General features: G+C 51.6%; 1 long non-coding RNA gene across 1 annotated transcript in view; it reads right to left on the reverse strand.

The window, feature by feature from the left end:
* Nucleotides 1–1926: 1926 nt before the first annotated feature.
* The window catches only part of LOC138481752 (uncharacterized), a 50972-nt gene continuing 37543 nt past the window's right edge, over nucleotides 1927–15355 (reverse strand). Inside the window, exon 3 of the long non-coding RNA XR_011274381.1 lies at nucleotides 1927–2436. This is a non-coding gene — a long non-coding RNA (uncharacterized lncRNA). The remainder of the gene's footprint in view (nucleotides 2437–15355) is intronic.

Here is a 15355-nt window from a genome sequence, read left to right on the forward strand (position 1 = left end):
TGCGCAAGAAGCGTTTTTCGGACAAAGAACTCAACATGTTAGCAGACACCCTTGCTGCCCATGCTGTGGAGATAAACCAGCACAACGTCAAAAGGGAGATGCAGCAGAGAAAAAGAGATTTGGGCCCGCAAGGCCTCGGCAGTCAGCACCACCCCACGGAGAGTCAAAGACTGTAAGAAAAGGTGGGATGACCTCCGCCTCAGGGTACGGAACATCCTGGCCAGCAATAGGAGGTAGGCTATGGCCACAGGCGGGGGTCCCCGCTCACCCACAAAACTAATGCACTGGGAGGAGACGTGTAGTACCTTCATCCAGATTGAGTCCATCGAGGGCTTCGGGGAGATGGAGATGGGTGGCGCAACATCTCCAGATGGAGGTGAGTGACCCTGCAGATCCCAGTAGGGGAAACCATGACGTAGCACAAGTGATCTGGAATAGAGTCTAGGCAAGGCGATGCATGTCCCAACACACACATCAACATATCCTTGTCCAAATGGAGGCCCCAACCCTGCCACAATGAAATGCATGCTGAGTGCCAATCCCATTCCCAACAGACAGCCAACACACACGGACCATGCCCATGTGATAGATCACACAAACACCAATACAACGGCTTGTCACCTGCCATGCAGCATTCCTGAATTGAGACGTCACAGCAAATTCCAAAATGCCCCCTTCATACTCCCCTGTGTGACACACCTGTAAGATATGAATGCATGATGAATGAAATTCTTGACAGCACCATATAATGCATCTTGCAAGTAACACCATCACTGATGCCCTGCATCTCTTCTATCCCCCCCACCCCCAGGCACCGATGGGGAGGAGCCAGTGAGGAAACACTCACAAGGGCATCCACGTCCTGGCACAAGACAACTCCCACAGGCAAGACCACCTCTGGGGCAGCCTTGCAGTCCATACCAAATCCAGGGCGAGTGCCCAGGCCATGGCCGCACATGAGGGCCCCACATTTACGCCTGAGACCGGGAACACAGAGCTGGCAACACCAGTGGAAGGCGAGGCCAGTGGCAAACATTCGGCAGCAACAAGTTCCGTGGGCGAGGCAGCAGCCACTGCCCCACTGAGCGACATTGAAACTGCAGTGGAGGAGTATGTGGACGAGGATGGACTAACCCATGTGGCATGTCCACACTCCCCAAGCCCCGTGTCCACCCCCAACCCCACACTCAAGCCACACCCACCAGCAGCATTGTGGATCCTTTACTCCACGATTCGATCCTCAGCATCCCCTCCCCCCCGCCCCCGAGGACAGCCCTGCCAATGCATGCCCGGTCACAGTATCCTCAACCACTGCTGCTCCCACCGACCTTGAGGCACAGCTAGCAAGGGTGGAGGCTAGACAGGACTCAATGCTGGACCTTGTCCGACAATATGTTGCGGAGGGACAGGACACGCGGCGTGAGATTACGCAGGCCATAGCGGTGAACACAGCCGCCATTAATGCCTCTGCGTTGATGATGCGAGACAGTCTGGGGCTGTCATGCAGGTCCTCACCTGAATCCTGATGCACATGCAGCAGCAAGAACCCGCAACAGCCGTGCCAATCACCACGGCTTCCACCACACCCCACCCTCCACACCCGCTTCCTCTGCACCCTCCAGCCCTGTGTGTCTGACAAGATGGAGTGTGAGGCAGTCAGAAATGCGGCCCCCGGACAAGAATGCAAGGAAATAGTGTGGGAGAACAATGGGAGTGGCCCAGATGGTGTCGGTGGTGTATAGGTGTATTAGGGGGAGTTCATTGGGGGTATGGGGAGTTCATTGGAGGGTATGAGGAGTTCATTGGAGGATATGGGGTGTTTTGGTGTTGTGGGGAGTGTGGGGGGTAGCACATTTCTGTAGTTGATATTAATACACCCGTTGTGTTAAAAATCATTCAATGACTGGACATTGTTCATTTCGTGTGTATACATTTTATTCATGACAGTGCACAGTGCCCAACTCCCCACATTCCCTGTGTGCATGTCCACAAGGACCCAGTGTACAATGTGTTACTGACACATATCCAACAATGTCCCTGTGGGTCAGAAGTATTCGTCAATCAGTGATTGGCATACTTCACGGCCATCTTGTGCATCACGTACTGGCAGGGGTGCTGTTTCTCCTCCGTCTCCATCCTCATCATCCTCACCCGGTGCATGCATGTCAATGTCAGGTGGCAATGGTACATTTCTCCGGACGCACATGTTGTGCAGCATGACACAGGCTATGGTGATCGTTGCCACCTTCTCAGGCCTATAAAGGAGTGCTCCAACAGACCTGCTTAGGCAGCGGAACCGCGCCTTCAGCAGGCCAAAGGTCTGCTCAATCACAACACAGGTATGGGTATGAACCCGATTGTACTCCTCGTCATGGCTGTTCCACAGGTTCCGCACAGGGGTAAGTAGCCAAGGCTTCAAGGTATATCCTCCATCACCTGCAAGTCAATACAAATAGGTCTGTGTGAGTCACTCTGAGATGCCACCATCAGGATTCACATCCATGGCCGCAGCAATTTGCTGTTGACATGCACATGTCCCTGTACGTATGCACAAATATTATTTAGATGCATTGTATACTGCAATATGGTGTGGTAGTTTGGTTGGTGTTGCACAGATCATGCAGGGTGATTTCTTGCATGCTGATGCGGATGTACTGTGGATGCAGGACAATGTTTTGCCTCCCATTCTTGCTGTGTATACCACACTGTGCAGGATCACACTAGCCACATTGGCACAGTTGCAATCATGTTTAGTCATGCATTGCTTGACATACCCATGGTGGCAAGGTTGTGTGTCTTACATGTTGTCATTGATATACGGCATTGGTCCAATGTGTGGCAGTGATGTGTCATGTTCGGGTTGGGAGGTTGAGGTCAGGTGTGTTTAGCTCTGCATGCATTTTCCACTCACCGCCCATTCCCACCCTAGTGGAGTATGCATCCCCCCACCTCACAACCCCGATGCACTGCCATGGGCCAGTCAGGCAACTCACGAAGCAGCCAGGTACGTCGTCCAGAATGTCGCTCCATGTAGAGGGGTAGCGTGGAGTTACACAGCACCATGGCATCATGCGTCGAACCGGGATATCGGGCGCAACAATGTGTTATGATCTTGCTGGAGTCACATACCATCTGCACATTGATGGAGTGGTATTGCTTGTGATTGCGGTACATCGCCTCTGGGGCATGGGGGACTACCAATTCTACATGGGTGCAGTCAAGGGCACCAATGCAATTGGGCATGCCTGCCAGTGCATGAAAGCATGCTTTGGTGTCGGCTATCTCCTGGGCAGTCCGTGGTAGGGATATGTGGGTGCTAGCGTGCTTCAGGAGGGCATCCAGCACTTGGGTCAGCATGCGTGAAAATAGTGGTTGTGAAATGCCATGCAGCTGGCCTACTGTGTGCTGGTAGGTGCATGTGGCCAGGAAGTGGAGCACAGACACCACCTTTAGTAGCGGGGGGATGGCAGTGTATATTTCTATGAGGCTGACAAAGTCATCATGTATCATGTCCACAATGGTGGTGATGGTGTCCCGGTAACCGGTACAGGGTGTGGATCTGCTCAGGGGTTAGATTGAATGGACTGGGTCTGATGCGAGGGATTGATGGCTGCCTACGAGGTACTACTGGCTGCACTGGTGGTAATTGCTGGCCCTGTCTCACCCTCCTTCTCCTCCTGCGTCTCCTCTGTGCTGCCTGTTGCTGTAGCTGTAGTTGGTGTTGTTGCTGTAGTTGTAGCAGTATAGGCATGTCCTCCAGCCCCATGGTATCTACCATGGTATCTACCTACCGCTACGGGCTATTCTGACCAACCAGACCGATATTAACGGCATTGTAAAGTACGATGCCGTAAATAGCGGTCTGAGCACGCGCGCGCGACACACCATGACGGCATTAGCAGCATGCCGTAAACCGGAGAGGATCACAAGTGAGGCGGACATGCAAATAACAGCCTCATGAAGGCGGAAAAAGTGCATACCGGCATGGCGTAAATACCGGCATCGCCGACCAGGCGTAAAGAGCCCTGAGCAGTTCTTCCAACTGCCACAGGTGCACACAATCAGCACAGGTGGAGGCAATGGAGTCAGGGCCAGTATAAAAGGAGCACACCCACACACCACACCCCCTCCCACACCAAGATGATACCAATAGTAGTAGCATTACTGGAGCTGGAGGCCCTGCTTGCAATGCCTCAACATCAATAACAACAGCCCCCACCACAGAGGAGACGCAGGAGGAGAAGGAGGGTGAGACAGGCCCAGCATGCCCCACCAGTGCAGCCACCGTTACCACCCCGGCAGCTCCCAATTCCTTGCATCAGAGCCAGTCCATTCAATCTAACCCCTGAGCAGATCCACAACCTCTACCGGCTTGACCGGGACACCATCACCACCATTGTGGACCTGATACACGACGACATAGTGAGCCTCATAGAAATACGCACTGCCATCCCCCCTCTACTGAAGGTAATGTCTGTGCTCCACTTCCTCGTCACAGGCACCTACCAGCACACAGTTGGGCACATTCATGGCATATCACAACCCTTATTTTCCCGGATTCTGAACCAAGTGCTGGATGCCCTCCTCAAGCACACAAGGGACTACATATCCCTACCACGGACTCCACAGGAGATATTTGATACAAAAGTTGCCTTCCATGCACTGGCAGGCATGCCAAATTGTGTAGGTGCCATTGACTCCACCCACGTGGAGTTGGTGGTCCTGCATGCCATGGAGGTGGTGTATCGCAACCGCAAGCAATACCACTCCATCAATGTGCAGATGGTACACAACGCCAGCAAGATCATCACACATTGATGTACCCGATATCCCGGATCAACTCATGACTCAATGGTCCTGCAGAGCTCGACGCTACTACGCTACATGGAGCGACATGCTGGACGACGTGCCTAGCTGCTTGGTGAGTTGCCTGACTGGGCCATGGCAGTGCACCGGTGTCGTGAGGTGGGTGGATGCATACTCCACCTGGGTGGGAAGGGGGGGTTGCATACTCCACCTGGGTGGGAAGGGGGGATGCATACTCCACCTGGGTAGGAAGGGGGGTGCATACTCCACCTGGGTGGGAATGTTGATGTCAGTGCACAATGTGCACCTTACCAAACCCTGTGCCCCAAAGCATCAGAAACGGAACATGACACCCAAATCCCGTAGTGATGAAGTAAGGCCAACACCTATCACTACATGACTAACAGGTAACCAGCCCACATCCCACAACACATGCACCACTCATCAGCAGCCCTCACCCACCGTAAGGTCATCCTGCACCATGCACTGCATATGCACTATGTTACTGTCTCCATCACATCACCACACAGGACAATCATCCCTGGGAGTGCATTGAACTGAGCCAACCAGGTATTCCACAGTGTGTCACTGGTTTGGCACACCCATAGGAGTGCTGCATGTCACCATGGAAATGATCATTGCAGAATGCCCAATATTGTACAGACTACAGCCAACGCTCCCTACTAGTAAATCTCACAGAACTCAACAGATCACTAATTTCACTCCAACAGTGCTGTATGCATATACGATGCACATGCAACAAGACGACAGTGCACACCATGAATCATCTTGAGGATGCAACCCACACCATTAGTCCATTGCACAGGACACATAGCGGGACCTGAAATGGGGTCAATGCATCCAGGAACATGTGCATGTGGGCACCAATTACCTGTAGCCATGTGAGACTAGTACAGTTGTCCAACATGAATGTGCAAACATTCACCTTCATTCCCCTCTCATGCAGTTGATGGTAGCTATCCATTGAAGCCGTGGCTCTTGACCCCTGTCCGAAACCCACAGAACAGGCACAAGGAGGACTACAATCGTTCCCATACCAGTACACGTGTTGTAATTGAGCAGACCTCTTGAAGGCACGATTTCTCTGCCTGAGCCGGGCGGGTGGGGCACTCCTCTACAGACATGAGAAGGTGGCCAAGATAAAGATGGCATGTGTAATGCTGCACAATATGTGCCTCCGCCAGAATGGCCCCTACCCCCTGACATGCAACACCAACCACCTGATGAAGAAGATGGGGTTGATGAAGATGTGGCAGGACCACATCACGGTGGCGATGCACAGGAGGGATGTGCTGTGCGCCAGTCAGTGATTGCACAATATTTCTGACTTACATGTCAGCAGAGGCTGACATGATGGTAGGACATAGGGCACTGCGTGTGGGGGTGCATGTACACTGTGCAAGATTAAATGACACATGCGAAATGATGAATGTCCACTCTGGTTCATTTTTTCTACACACCCGGTGTATTGAAAGTATTGCAAGTAATAACATTAACGTGAATAATAAACCCTCCACCACCCTCACCCCCCTCCACAACTCCCCCACACACCCTCACCCCTCTCCCCTTCCCCCAACAACTCCCCCACACAAGTCCCAATGGGTCCACGGAGCCCATATGTGGCAGCCAGTACAGTCACTAAGCGCTCCCGGAGCCAGGGGGAGGCATGTCCCATTGCCGAAGCGCACAGACCGACCGGCGGAGTGGGCTGGTCTGTGTAGAGCTGCTTGTGGACAGTGTGGCCTCATGCTGAGGCTGTTGGCAGGGAAGAGCTGCCTCCAGAGCATCAGTGATGCGCCCAAGCACCTCAGAGAGGCGGTTTGTGTTGTCAGTTATGGACTGCCCCAGTGCCCTCAAATCTGCGCACCACTCCTCCCTGGCCTGCCAGTTGTCCTGCATGAATTCATGGATTAGGGCAGTGAGCTGGTCAGCCCACTGTGCTCCTGCGGCTGCACCAGTGGCCCTGCTCGGGATCAGGCTGCCATGTCCAGCCAGCTCATCCTCCCCGGGACTGTATACGGGACTGATATGTCCCTGTGTCTGTTCTTGCCCCGACTGCTCAGGTGTGTTTGTATCACCAGTGTCACTCATGGATACATGGGGGGTTGACAATTGTGCTGGGGTGTGGACTACTTCCACTGAGTCGTCCTCAATGGTGCCCCAGATGACATTGGGGCTGTCATCAAATGCGAGGGGGGCCGTAGCTGCATCCACCCCAGCCACACTGGACTCCTCCGACCGTGGCTTTGAGCAGGTAGCTGCAGGCAGTGCAGTGAGGGGTGGGGGTGGTGTGCCCTCCACAGGCCTTGCTGTTGCTGATGGTGTATGTCCCAGTGGTGGCTTCCTTGCTGGGACACAGCGCCCCCTGGCTTGGCCCCTGGATGTGGAGGGACGGTTGCTGTCCGGCTCCTCACTGTCATGCTTGTGGGTAATAGGCATTTGTGTGTAGGGAACGGCACGTCATTCCATGCATGGGTGGTAAATACAGGCATATTTCAGTGCCAATCATTTTTTTCAGGTACTGTGCTGTCCGACATGCACTCTATCTAGATCATGGACGCTGTGTGCCTCATGGAATTTGCTACTTTGTGTGGTATGTGTCATGTACATTACGGCCTAGCACCAGGCACCGGCTTGTGTCTCACTTGCTTCGGCATACTTTACAGGGAGTGTGTGTGGCCGACCATGGCGTCACTCTTTGGACAGACATTGGCATTGACTTTCATCACATTTGGCTTAGCAGTTTTTACTTTGGACACTCACCTCCATCAGCAGATGACGTGGTGCCGCACTCCATCTCTCCAACCCCTTCTATTGATTCTGGCCCAATCATGCTCGCACATGTTTCCTCCCACAGTGTGAGCTTAATTGGAGAACTTGGTCCAACTCCAGTCTCCAAGGCCTGGGCACGGTTTGCAGAAAGAATGTTCTGCATCCTCAGCCACAGGTCATCCCACCTTTTGCGGCAATCCTTGACTGTGCGGGGGGTGTTGCCTACTGCACTGACCTTCTGGCATACTAGTGCCCAAATTTCCTTTTTTCGCAACACGGCCGCCCTCCTCATGTTGCTGCTGAACACTGTCCCAGCATGCTCGTGTTGGGTGTCTACGAGCAATATGTAGCTCATCTTGGCTGAAGCGCTCCTTTCGGAGGCGGGCAGATCCCTGCTTGGGTGCTTTCCGCATTCCTGGGTGGTTAGATGAACTTTCCGGTCGATCACCAGTGTTCCAGGGGTCCTGTGTGGTGAGTATAGCAATGGATTGTGTCTTTAAAGATGGCCGCAGTGCTCCTTCCCGTTCCTCTGCGATGACGCTATTTCCGGTTCCGCTATTTACGGTCACCGCTAATGCCGCTTTGGACCATGGCGGTTGTGTTATCTACGGTGCCCTTCATGCCAGCAAGGGCTTTTTGAGGCCCTTTTGCGGAATGGCGCTAGGTACCTTACCGGCATGGCGCAAAGCACGGACACGCTGTTTGCGCCATGCCAGTAAGGGACGGTACTTACCTCCAAACTCGGAATGAGGGCCATTGTGTTATCAGAGGTGGCATTTCTTTGGGAATGAACAATCTGGGAGTGCCAGTGGCATGTGAGATCAAGGAGCAGATGTAGCAGGCATCTTTTGAAGTCTCTCTTCCCACCTTCCACATATTATTATGCCAAAGTGTGTCCATATTGCAGTGATGCACATCTGCAACATCATCCAAAAGAATCCCTTTATATTTGGTGTCTCCATGTTCAGTGTCCCTATATTAAGTTTGGCTATATTAAGTTTCTCTTTTGCTTCTGGGCATTGATACACTTATTTCATAGCATGTGTATTATCTCAGTATCATTATTATACCCCCCTTTATATGCGCCTACCATATAATACTTGACAAAAGAACGAAACGAGAGAGAGAGACAGAAACATCCAATACATAACATTATATTCTTGATATGCTTTGCTGTTCTAGAAGGCTGTAAAGGAAAGTTAACATGTCTTTTTCCAAACGGACGCATTGTCCATAGGAATGTAAATACCTGATTGGCCATACTCATCTTTTATTTTTATTCTCTGTGTGTCTTTTGAGGAGGAGAGCTGGTAGTGGTGTCTTTTCTGACATCTGTAAGATGTACCCAATATTTCAGTCCTTCAATTTTAACTGCAGATTGTGTACAGTAGACAACCTTGTATGGCCTCTGAAAGCACTGATCATGCCATTTCCCGATGAAGAACTGGACGAATACTGAACCTCGTGGGAAGAGCTGAGGTTGTTGCAGACACGTTGGGCAAGCATGTCTGTTGCGGTCAGTTGTTTTGGATTTGGTGCAAGCTGTTGAGACTGAATTCTGACACATTTGGTTAAGTCCCTAAGGTAGCCCTGGAATTGTTTCCCTAATATATCAGCTTATTTATGATCATCAGAGACTGTATGTGCAGGTGTAAGTAGTGTGAGCAGCCTCCTTCCCATAACAATTTTGTAAGGGGTGAGGTGGTGTCCTTTCCCTGGCTGATTCCTCAGGCTAAACAAAGCTAAAGGGAGGCAATTAAGCTATTATTTTCTTATAGAATGACAAAGCTTTGCCAAGTGCTGCTTTAATAAGCCAATCAAGTGTTCTGCAAACCTGTTCGCTTGTGTGTGGTAAACTGAACATAGCTTGTGATTTATTCCCAGTAGGGAAGTCATTTCTTTAAACAGTTTGTTAAAAAAGTGCATCAGATTGTCTGATTTCAGGAAGTTGCATATTCCCCAGTGAGAGAACACCTCATGCACCACACATTTGGATGCTGATTTGGCATTGGGGTGGGCAGATGGTCCTTCTTCAAGCCAATGAGAGAATGAGTAAACCACAACAAATAAATAATGATAGTTACTGCACCTATTCATTCTATTAATATAGTTGACGTGCAGCTCACAAAAGGGATCTGGGCGTTGTGGCAAATGATTTGGCTTCTGCTGTAAAGGTGGCAGGCGGTACAGTTAGCCACAAATTGATCCGCATTCTCCTGGAGGTTGGGAACAAATCAGTCTTCCTAGATATCAGCAGCAATATATTGCTTAGACGTATCTGTAGGATAGTTCAATTGCTCTAAGGCCACTATAAGCAAGCCTTGAGGCATTACTAATTTTCCTGTAATATTTTGTCTCCAAATGAGGTTGGTAGGTGAAAGGGAACATCCTATTTGGACCACAAGTACTTCTTTTGAATTGACGCTCGTCCCTGTAGTTCAATTATCGTTATTGAAGGGGTCGAGTTATACAGTGCTGGCAACTACACCTGCTGAACTACCATGTCAGGGTACTGTTTCATATTTGGTGCTTTAAAGTATGCTGCCTCCATTGCTGCTTTGTCTGCTGTATCATTACTATAAGCATTTGAGTCTGTGCTATTTGTATGGGCTCTGAGGGACCTGTTAATGCATCAATTAGAAGAGCTATCAATCCTGCTTGATTTACGGGTGTTCCGTTTGACTTCTTGAACCCTCTCCTACACCATCTGGGCAATCCTAAATGCATGGTGGATGTAACAAATGTTTAATCAGAATAAATTGTAACCGAGATGCTTTTTGATATTTTCAATGTTTCTATCTGCCTCATTACGAGGTTGGCGCAAAAAAGCAGCCCTTAACGGCATGCCGTTAATAAAATGTCTGTCTTGGCTGGAACCTGCAAACAGTGGGTGATTAAGAGTGCGTGAGCTCGCGCACCCCTGCATGCCGGTAACAGCCGTACCGGCATGCCGGTCACAACCTCCTAACCCCTAGATAGCGGCATCAATGGGTGCACACATAACGCCTCCGCCCTCGACAACCCCTAAATAGCGGTACCGGTATAAACATAGTGCTAAGAACGGGCCGTCATTGCCGGAACCGGAAGTAACGTCATCGCACCAGAACGGGAAATGCACTGGCAGCCATCTTCAAAAACACAATCCATTGCCATCCTCCACATACTGGACCTTCATCACCAGAACTCCTAGCACACCACGGACAAAATGTCTACCCACAATGGCACTGCCGGCCTGCGTAAACCATGGTTCAAGGATGAGGAGCTGAACATGTTAGCTGACACCCTGGTGGCGAATGCTGATGTGGTGTTCTGCAGCGACCTCAGGCGTCCAGTCCAGCTGAAGAAGAAGACCATCTGGGAAAAAGTAGCCCAGAAAGTAAGTTCAGTCAGCACCACCGCACGCACAGTGCGTGATTGTAAAAAGTGATGGGACGACCTCAGGCTGAGAGTTTGCAACATCTTGTCAGCCAATCGGAGCCAGGGGCTGGCAACAGGTGGAGGACCACACTCAACAGTGATATTGGCCAGATGGGAGGAGACTTGCAGCTCAGTCATAGATGTGGAGTCAATTGAAGGAGTCGGTGGAGCTGAGTTTGGCATGCCAACATCGGCAGATGAAGGTGAGTGTCCCTACAAACACACGACAACCAATCATCACCATTGACCTCCAAATGTGACAGCAACACCAGCCAATACATGGCCCATCATGCACACCTAGACATATCCATATACATATGCTGGGCCCACCACTATCACATCCAAATGCATGCTGCATGCCGCGCCCATACACAAATACACACCCGACACACAGATGACCTGCACGTGTCACACAGCACGTCAGTCACAACACACATCAAGGCCCAACAGACAAAGGCATGCATGATGCAAGCACCACCATCACTGATGCCCTGCCACTCTCTGTCCCCCACAGGTACAGATGCAGACACCGAAGAAGCAGAGGGAAGTGGACAATGCACAACACCATCCAAAAGGGCAAGGAGCCAAGCTGAGGGCACCAGACCATCTACCTCGAGTGCACCAAGGATGGGCCAAGCGGTACGCAGGAAAACAACCAGTGCCCTACCAGCCCCACTGCAACCCACCCAGGACCAGCAGACACCTGCCCCTGCACCCCTGGACACACAATTGACACAGGCAGAGGACACATCTGGCATGGACAATGATGGCACACAGGCTGCTGCTGCAAGCGCAATTGGGGAGAGGGCTGCATCGGCACAGCATAGTGCCAACGAGGAAGCTGACCCTGACGATTACGGCAATGCAGGACTCGTCCACTCAGAGCCAGGACACCCTTCGCCAGTTTTCATCCGAACAGGGCAGCCATGGAGAGTGGTGTCTGACATTGCACAGCCCCATATTGCATGCAGTATCACCACAGAACCCACCAATCACCACCCACACTGCCATACGGGACCTTGAGGGACGTCTGTCCAGGATGGAGGGCCAGCAGGAGGAGATGCAAGGCTATGTCAAGCAGTACCTTGCTGAAGGGGAGTCAACACGCCGTGTCATCCATGACAGCACTGCGGCCGTAATCCAGGCCATCAACTCAAGTGCACATCAAGTGCGCTATGGCTTCAATGCTTTGGGACAGATCCTGACCAGTATTGCTGACAGCATGGAGCAGCGGCAAACTCCGGCTTTGGCGTCAGAACCATCTGACTCGTCCATATCGACCACGCCAGCGAGTTCCAGGCAGACCAGCCCCATGTGAAGGTCCCTGCAAAGTGCACGGCGCTAAGATATCCAAACCCCACCTCCGAAGGGGGCTCCACAGTAGCAGTGCCACCCTGCAGAATCTCTTTAGGAACACATCCAGACACATGTGCCATTGTTGACTTTGGGTGTTAGGGGGAGGGTGGAGGGTGGTGGTGAGTGTAGTACTGGGGTTTTTGGGGGTGGAGAGGGTAGCGTGGGGGTGTATGGAGGAGGCGTGTATGGGGTGTGGATTGTTGAATGATGTTGTTCAAAACATCACTTCAATACACCTGCTGTGTACAAAACATCACATGAGTGGACATTGCTTCTTTGGTGTTTGTCAATGTATTGCTTCATAGTGCACTTTGCCCATATACCCACACCCCCAGTGCCCACAGTTCCCAACACATGGCACCCTCTGCATCCCTGCACATCAGAATGACTGGTCTATGACCAATTGGCGCACTGCGAGACCCTCAAGTTTATCGCGTCCTGGCCTATGTCCAACATCTACTCCTTCCTCTCCTTTTACTTCATCAGGTGGTGGCAGCTCCATGTCAGGTGGCAGGGGTACGCTCCGACGGATGCACATGTTATGCAGAATTGCACATGCCATGGTGATCTTGCCCACCTTCTCAGGCCTGTATATGAGTGCCCCTCCCGACCTGCTTAGGCAGCAAAACCGTGCCTTCAACAGGCCAAACGTCTGCTCAATGTCCACACGCATGCGTGTATGTGCACACTTGAAGTCCTCTTCATGCCTGTTGTGCGGATTCCTGACAGGGGTGAGTAGCCACGCCTTCAGAGGATAGCCAGCATCACCTGCATGGGAGCAGAAGAGGGTATGTGTAAGGATAATGCTCAGTTGCCATGTGTGCTCAGCCTGTACTTCTTACAAGTTCACATGTACAATCCTGTCAATAGCAGCCACATCCACATGACTATCAGCCCTGTACAGCACATGCCAATCCATGGTGCAAGCCTTGGGTGACATACATGACTTAGGGGCCTAGACATTTAAACCACCAGGCACCCTGATGCATTTTGGCTAGGTCCATAATGTACACACATGTGAGGGCTGTGTGGCTGGGGATAACTCAAGATATTTTCAGGCCCCCATCCCTCTCCTCCCAAGGCCCAGAGGGCATTCCCCTTGCATATGCATGCAGCCCCCCCATCCCTCTACTCCCATGGCCCAGAGGGCATTCCCCTTGCATATTCATGTAGCCCCTCCATCCCTCTCCTCCAATGGCCCAGAGGGCATTCCCCTTGCATATGCATGTAGCCCCATCCCTCTCCTCCCATGGCCCAGAGGGCATTCCCCTTGCATATGCATGTAGCCCCCATCCCTCTCCTCCCATGGCCCAGAGGGCATTCCCCTTGCATATGCATGTAGCCCCCCATCCCTCTCCTCCCATGGCCCAGAGGGCATTCCCCTTGCATGTGCATGTAGCCCCCATCCCTCTCCTCCCATGCCCCAGAAGGCAGACTCACCCAACAGCCAGCCACTTCTCCTTCCATGTAGCAGGGTAGTGAGGAGTTCCGCAGCACCATGGCATCATGCGTGGATCCTGGGTTTCTGGCACAGCAATGTGTTATTATCTGGCTGGCATCACACACCATCTGCACATTGATGGGTGGTATAGCTTCCGATTGTGGTACACTGCCTACACGGCATGTGGGACTACCAACTCTACGTGGGTGCAGTCGAGAGCACCAATTACATTGGGCATGCCTGCAAGTGCATGGAATGCTATTTTGGTGGCACTTGCCTCGTGTGGTGCCCGTGGTAGGGATATGTAGGCACTTGCATGCTTCAGTAGTGCATCCAGCACTTGATTTAGCACAATGGAGAAGCATGATTGTGACATGCCATGCATTTGGCCCACTGTGTGTTGGTAAGTGCCTGTGGCCAGGAAGTGGAGCACAGATGCCACCTTCAGCAGAGGGGGGATGGCTGTGTGGATGTTGATCAGGCTGACCAAGTCTTCCTGTAGTATTTCCACTATGTTGCTGATGGTGTCCCTGTCCAGCCGGTACAGGGTGTGGATCTGTGATGGGGTTAGGTCAAATGGATTGGCCCTTACATGTGGAATTGATGGCTGTCTGCGGGGAACAACTACCTGCACTGGTGGGATTTGCTGGCCCAGTATCACCCTCCTTCTCCTTCTGTGTCTCCTCTGTGTTGCCTTTTGTATTGCCTGCTCAAGGAGTAGCAGTGCAGACATTTCCTCCAGCCCCTTTATGGCAAGTGCAAGTGGTAGCATTTTGGTTTGGGAAGCGGTGTTGTGTGTGGGTGTGCTCCTTTTGTGCTGACCCTGACTCTATTGCCTCCACCTGTGCTGATTGTGTGCACCTGTGGCACTTGGTTACACAGCAGATTGCTGTTAACGGGTGATCTGCGATGCAGGTATTGCCGGCATCATGGTGGCCCTTCTTACCAGCATCTCGATGCCGGTATGTACATGTCTGTGCGAATCGTGGTGTCCTCTTCATTGAGGGATGCCGGTATTACAGGCACGCCACCCGCGTGCTCGTCCGCATGCCGATACGGTGGTGCACGGCCACAGCAGATCCTTGTCGATGTCGTTGGGACCGGCGTCTAGGGTCGTAATACTACAGACCGGTAATGGAGGCTGGTATTGCCTTACCGGCTCCGTTATTACCGGACCGCCAACCTCGTAATGAGGCCATATCAGTGCTATGAGCTTGGCTGCTTGTATGGAATAGTGTGTTGCCAATCCACCAAGCTCACAACTGCATCACCCATGTGTCTGATCAATCTTCAATGACCCATCAACAAAAATCACCTCCCCTTCCTCAAGTACATCCTTTCTAACCTATGTTATGTCATCATCAGGACCTTCATAAGTCACGCAATCATGTACCTCATCACCTGGATGTACAGGTTCTGCATTTAATGTTGCTGGGTTCACTGTGCGTCACCTGACAATGTGAATTGAATGGTTGGATAATATAACTAGAGTAGATTTGGATTGCCCAAAGGGGTCATATGCATTTATGCTGATGAGAAGGA

The sequence above is a fragment of the Ambystoma mexicanum genome, chromosome 5p, assembly GCF_040938575.1.
Source record: "Ambystoma mexicanum isolate Mex_15411 chromosome 5p, UKY_AmexF1_1, whole genome shotgun sequence".
NCBI lineage: Eukaryota > Metazoa > Chordata > Amphibia > Caudata > Ambystomatidae > Ambystoma > Ambystoma mexicanum.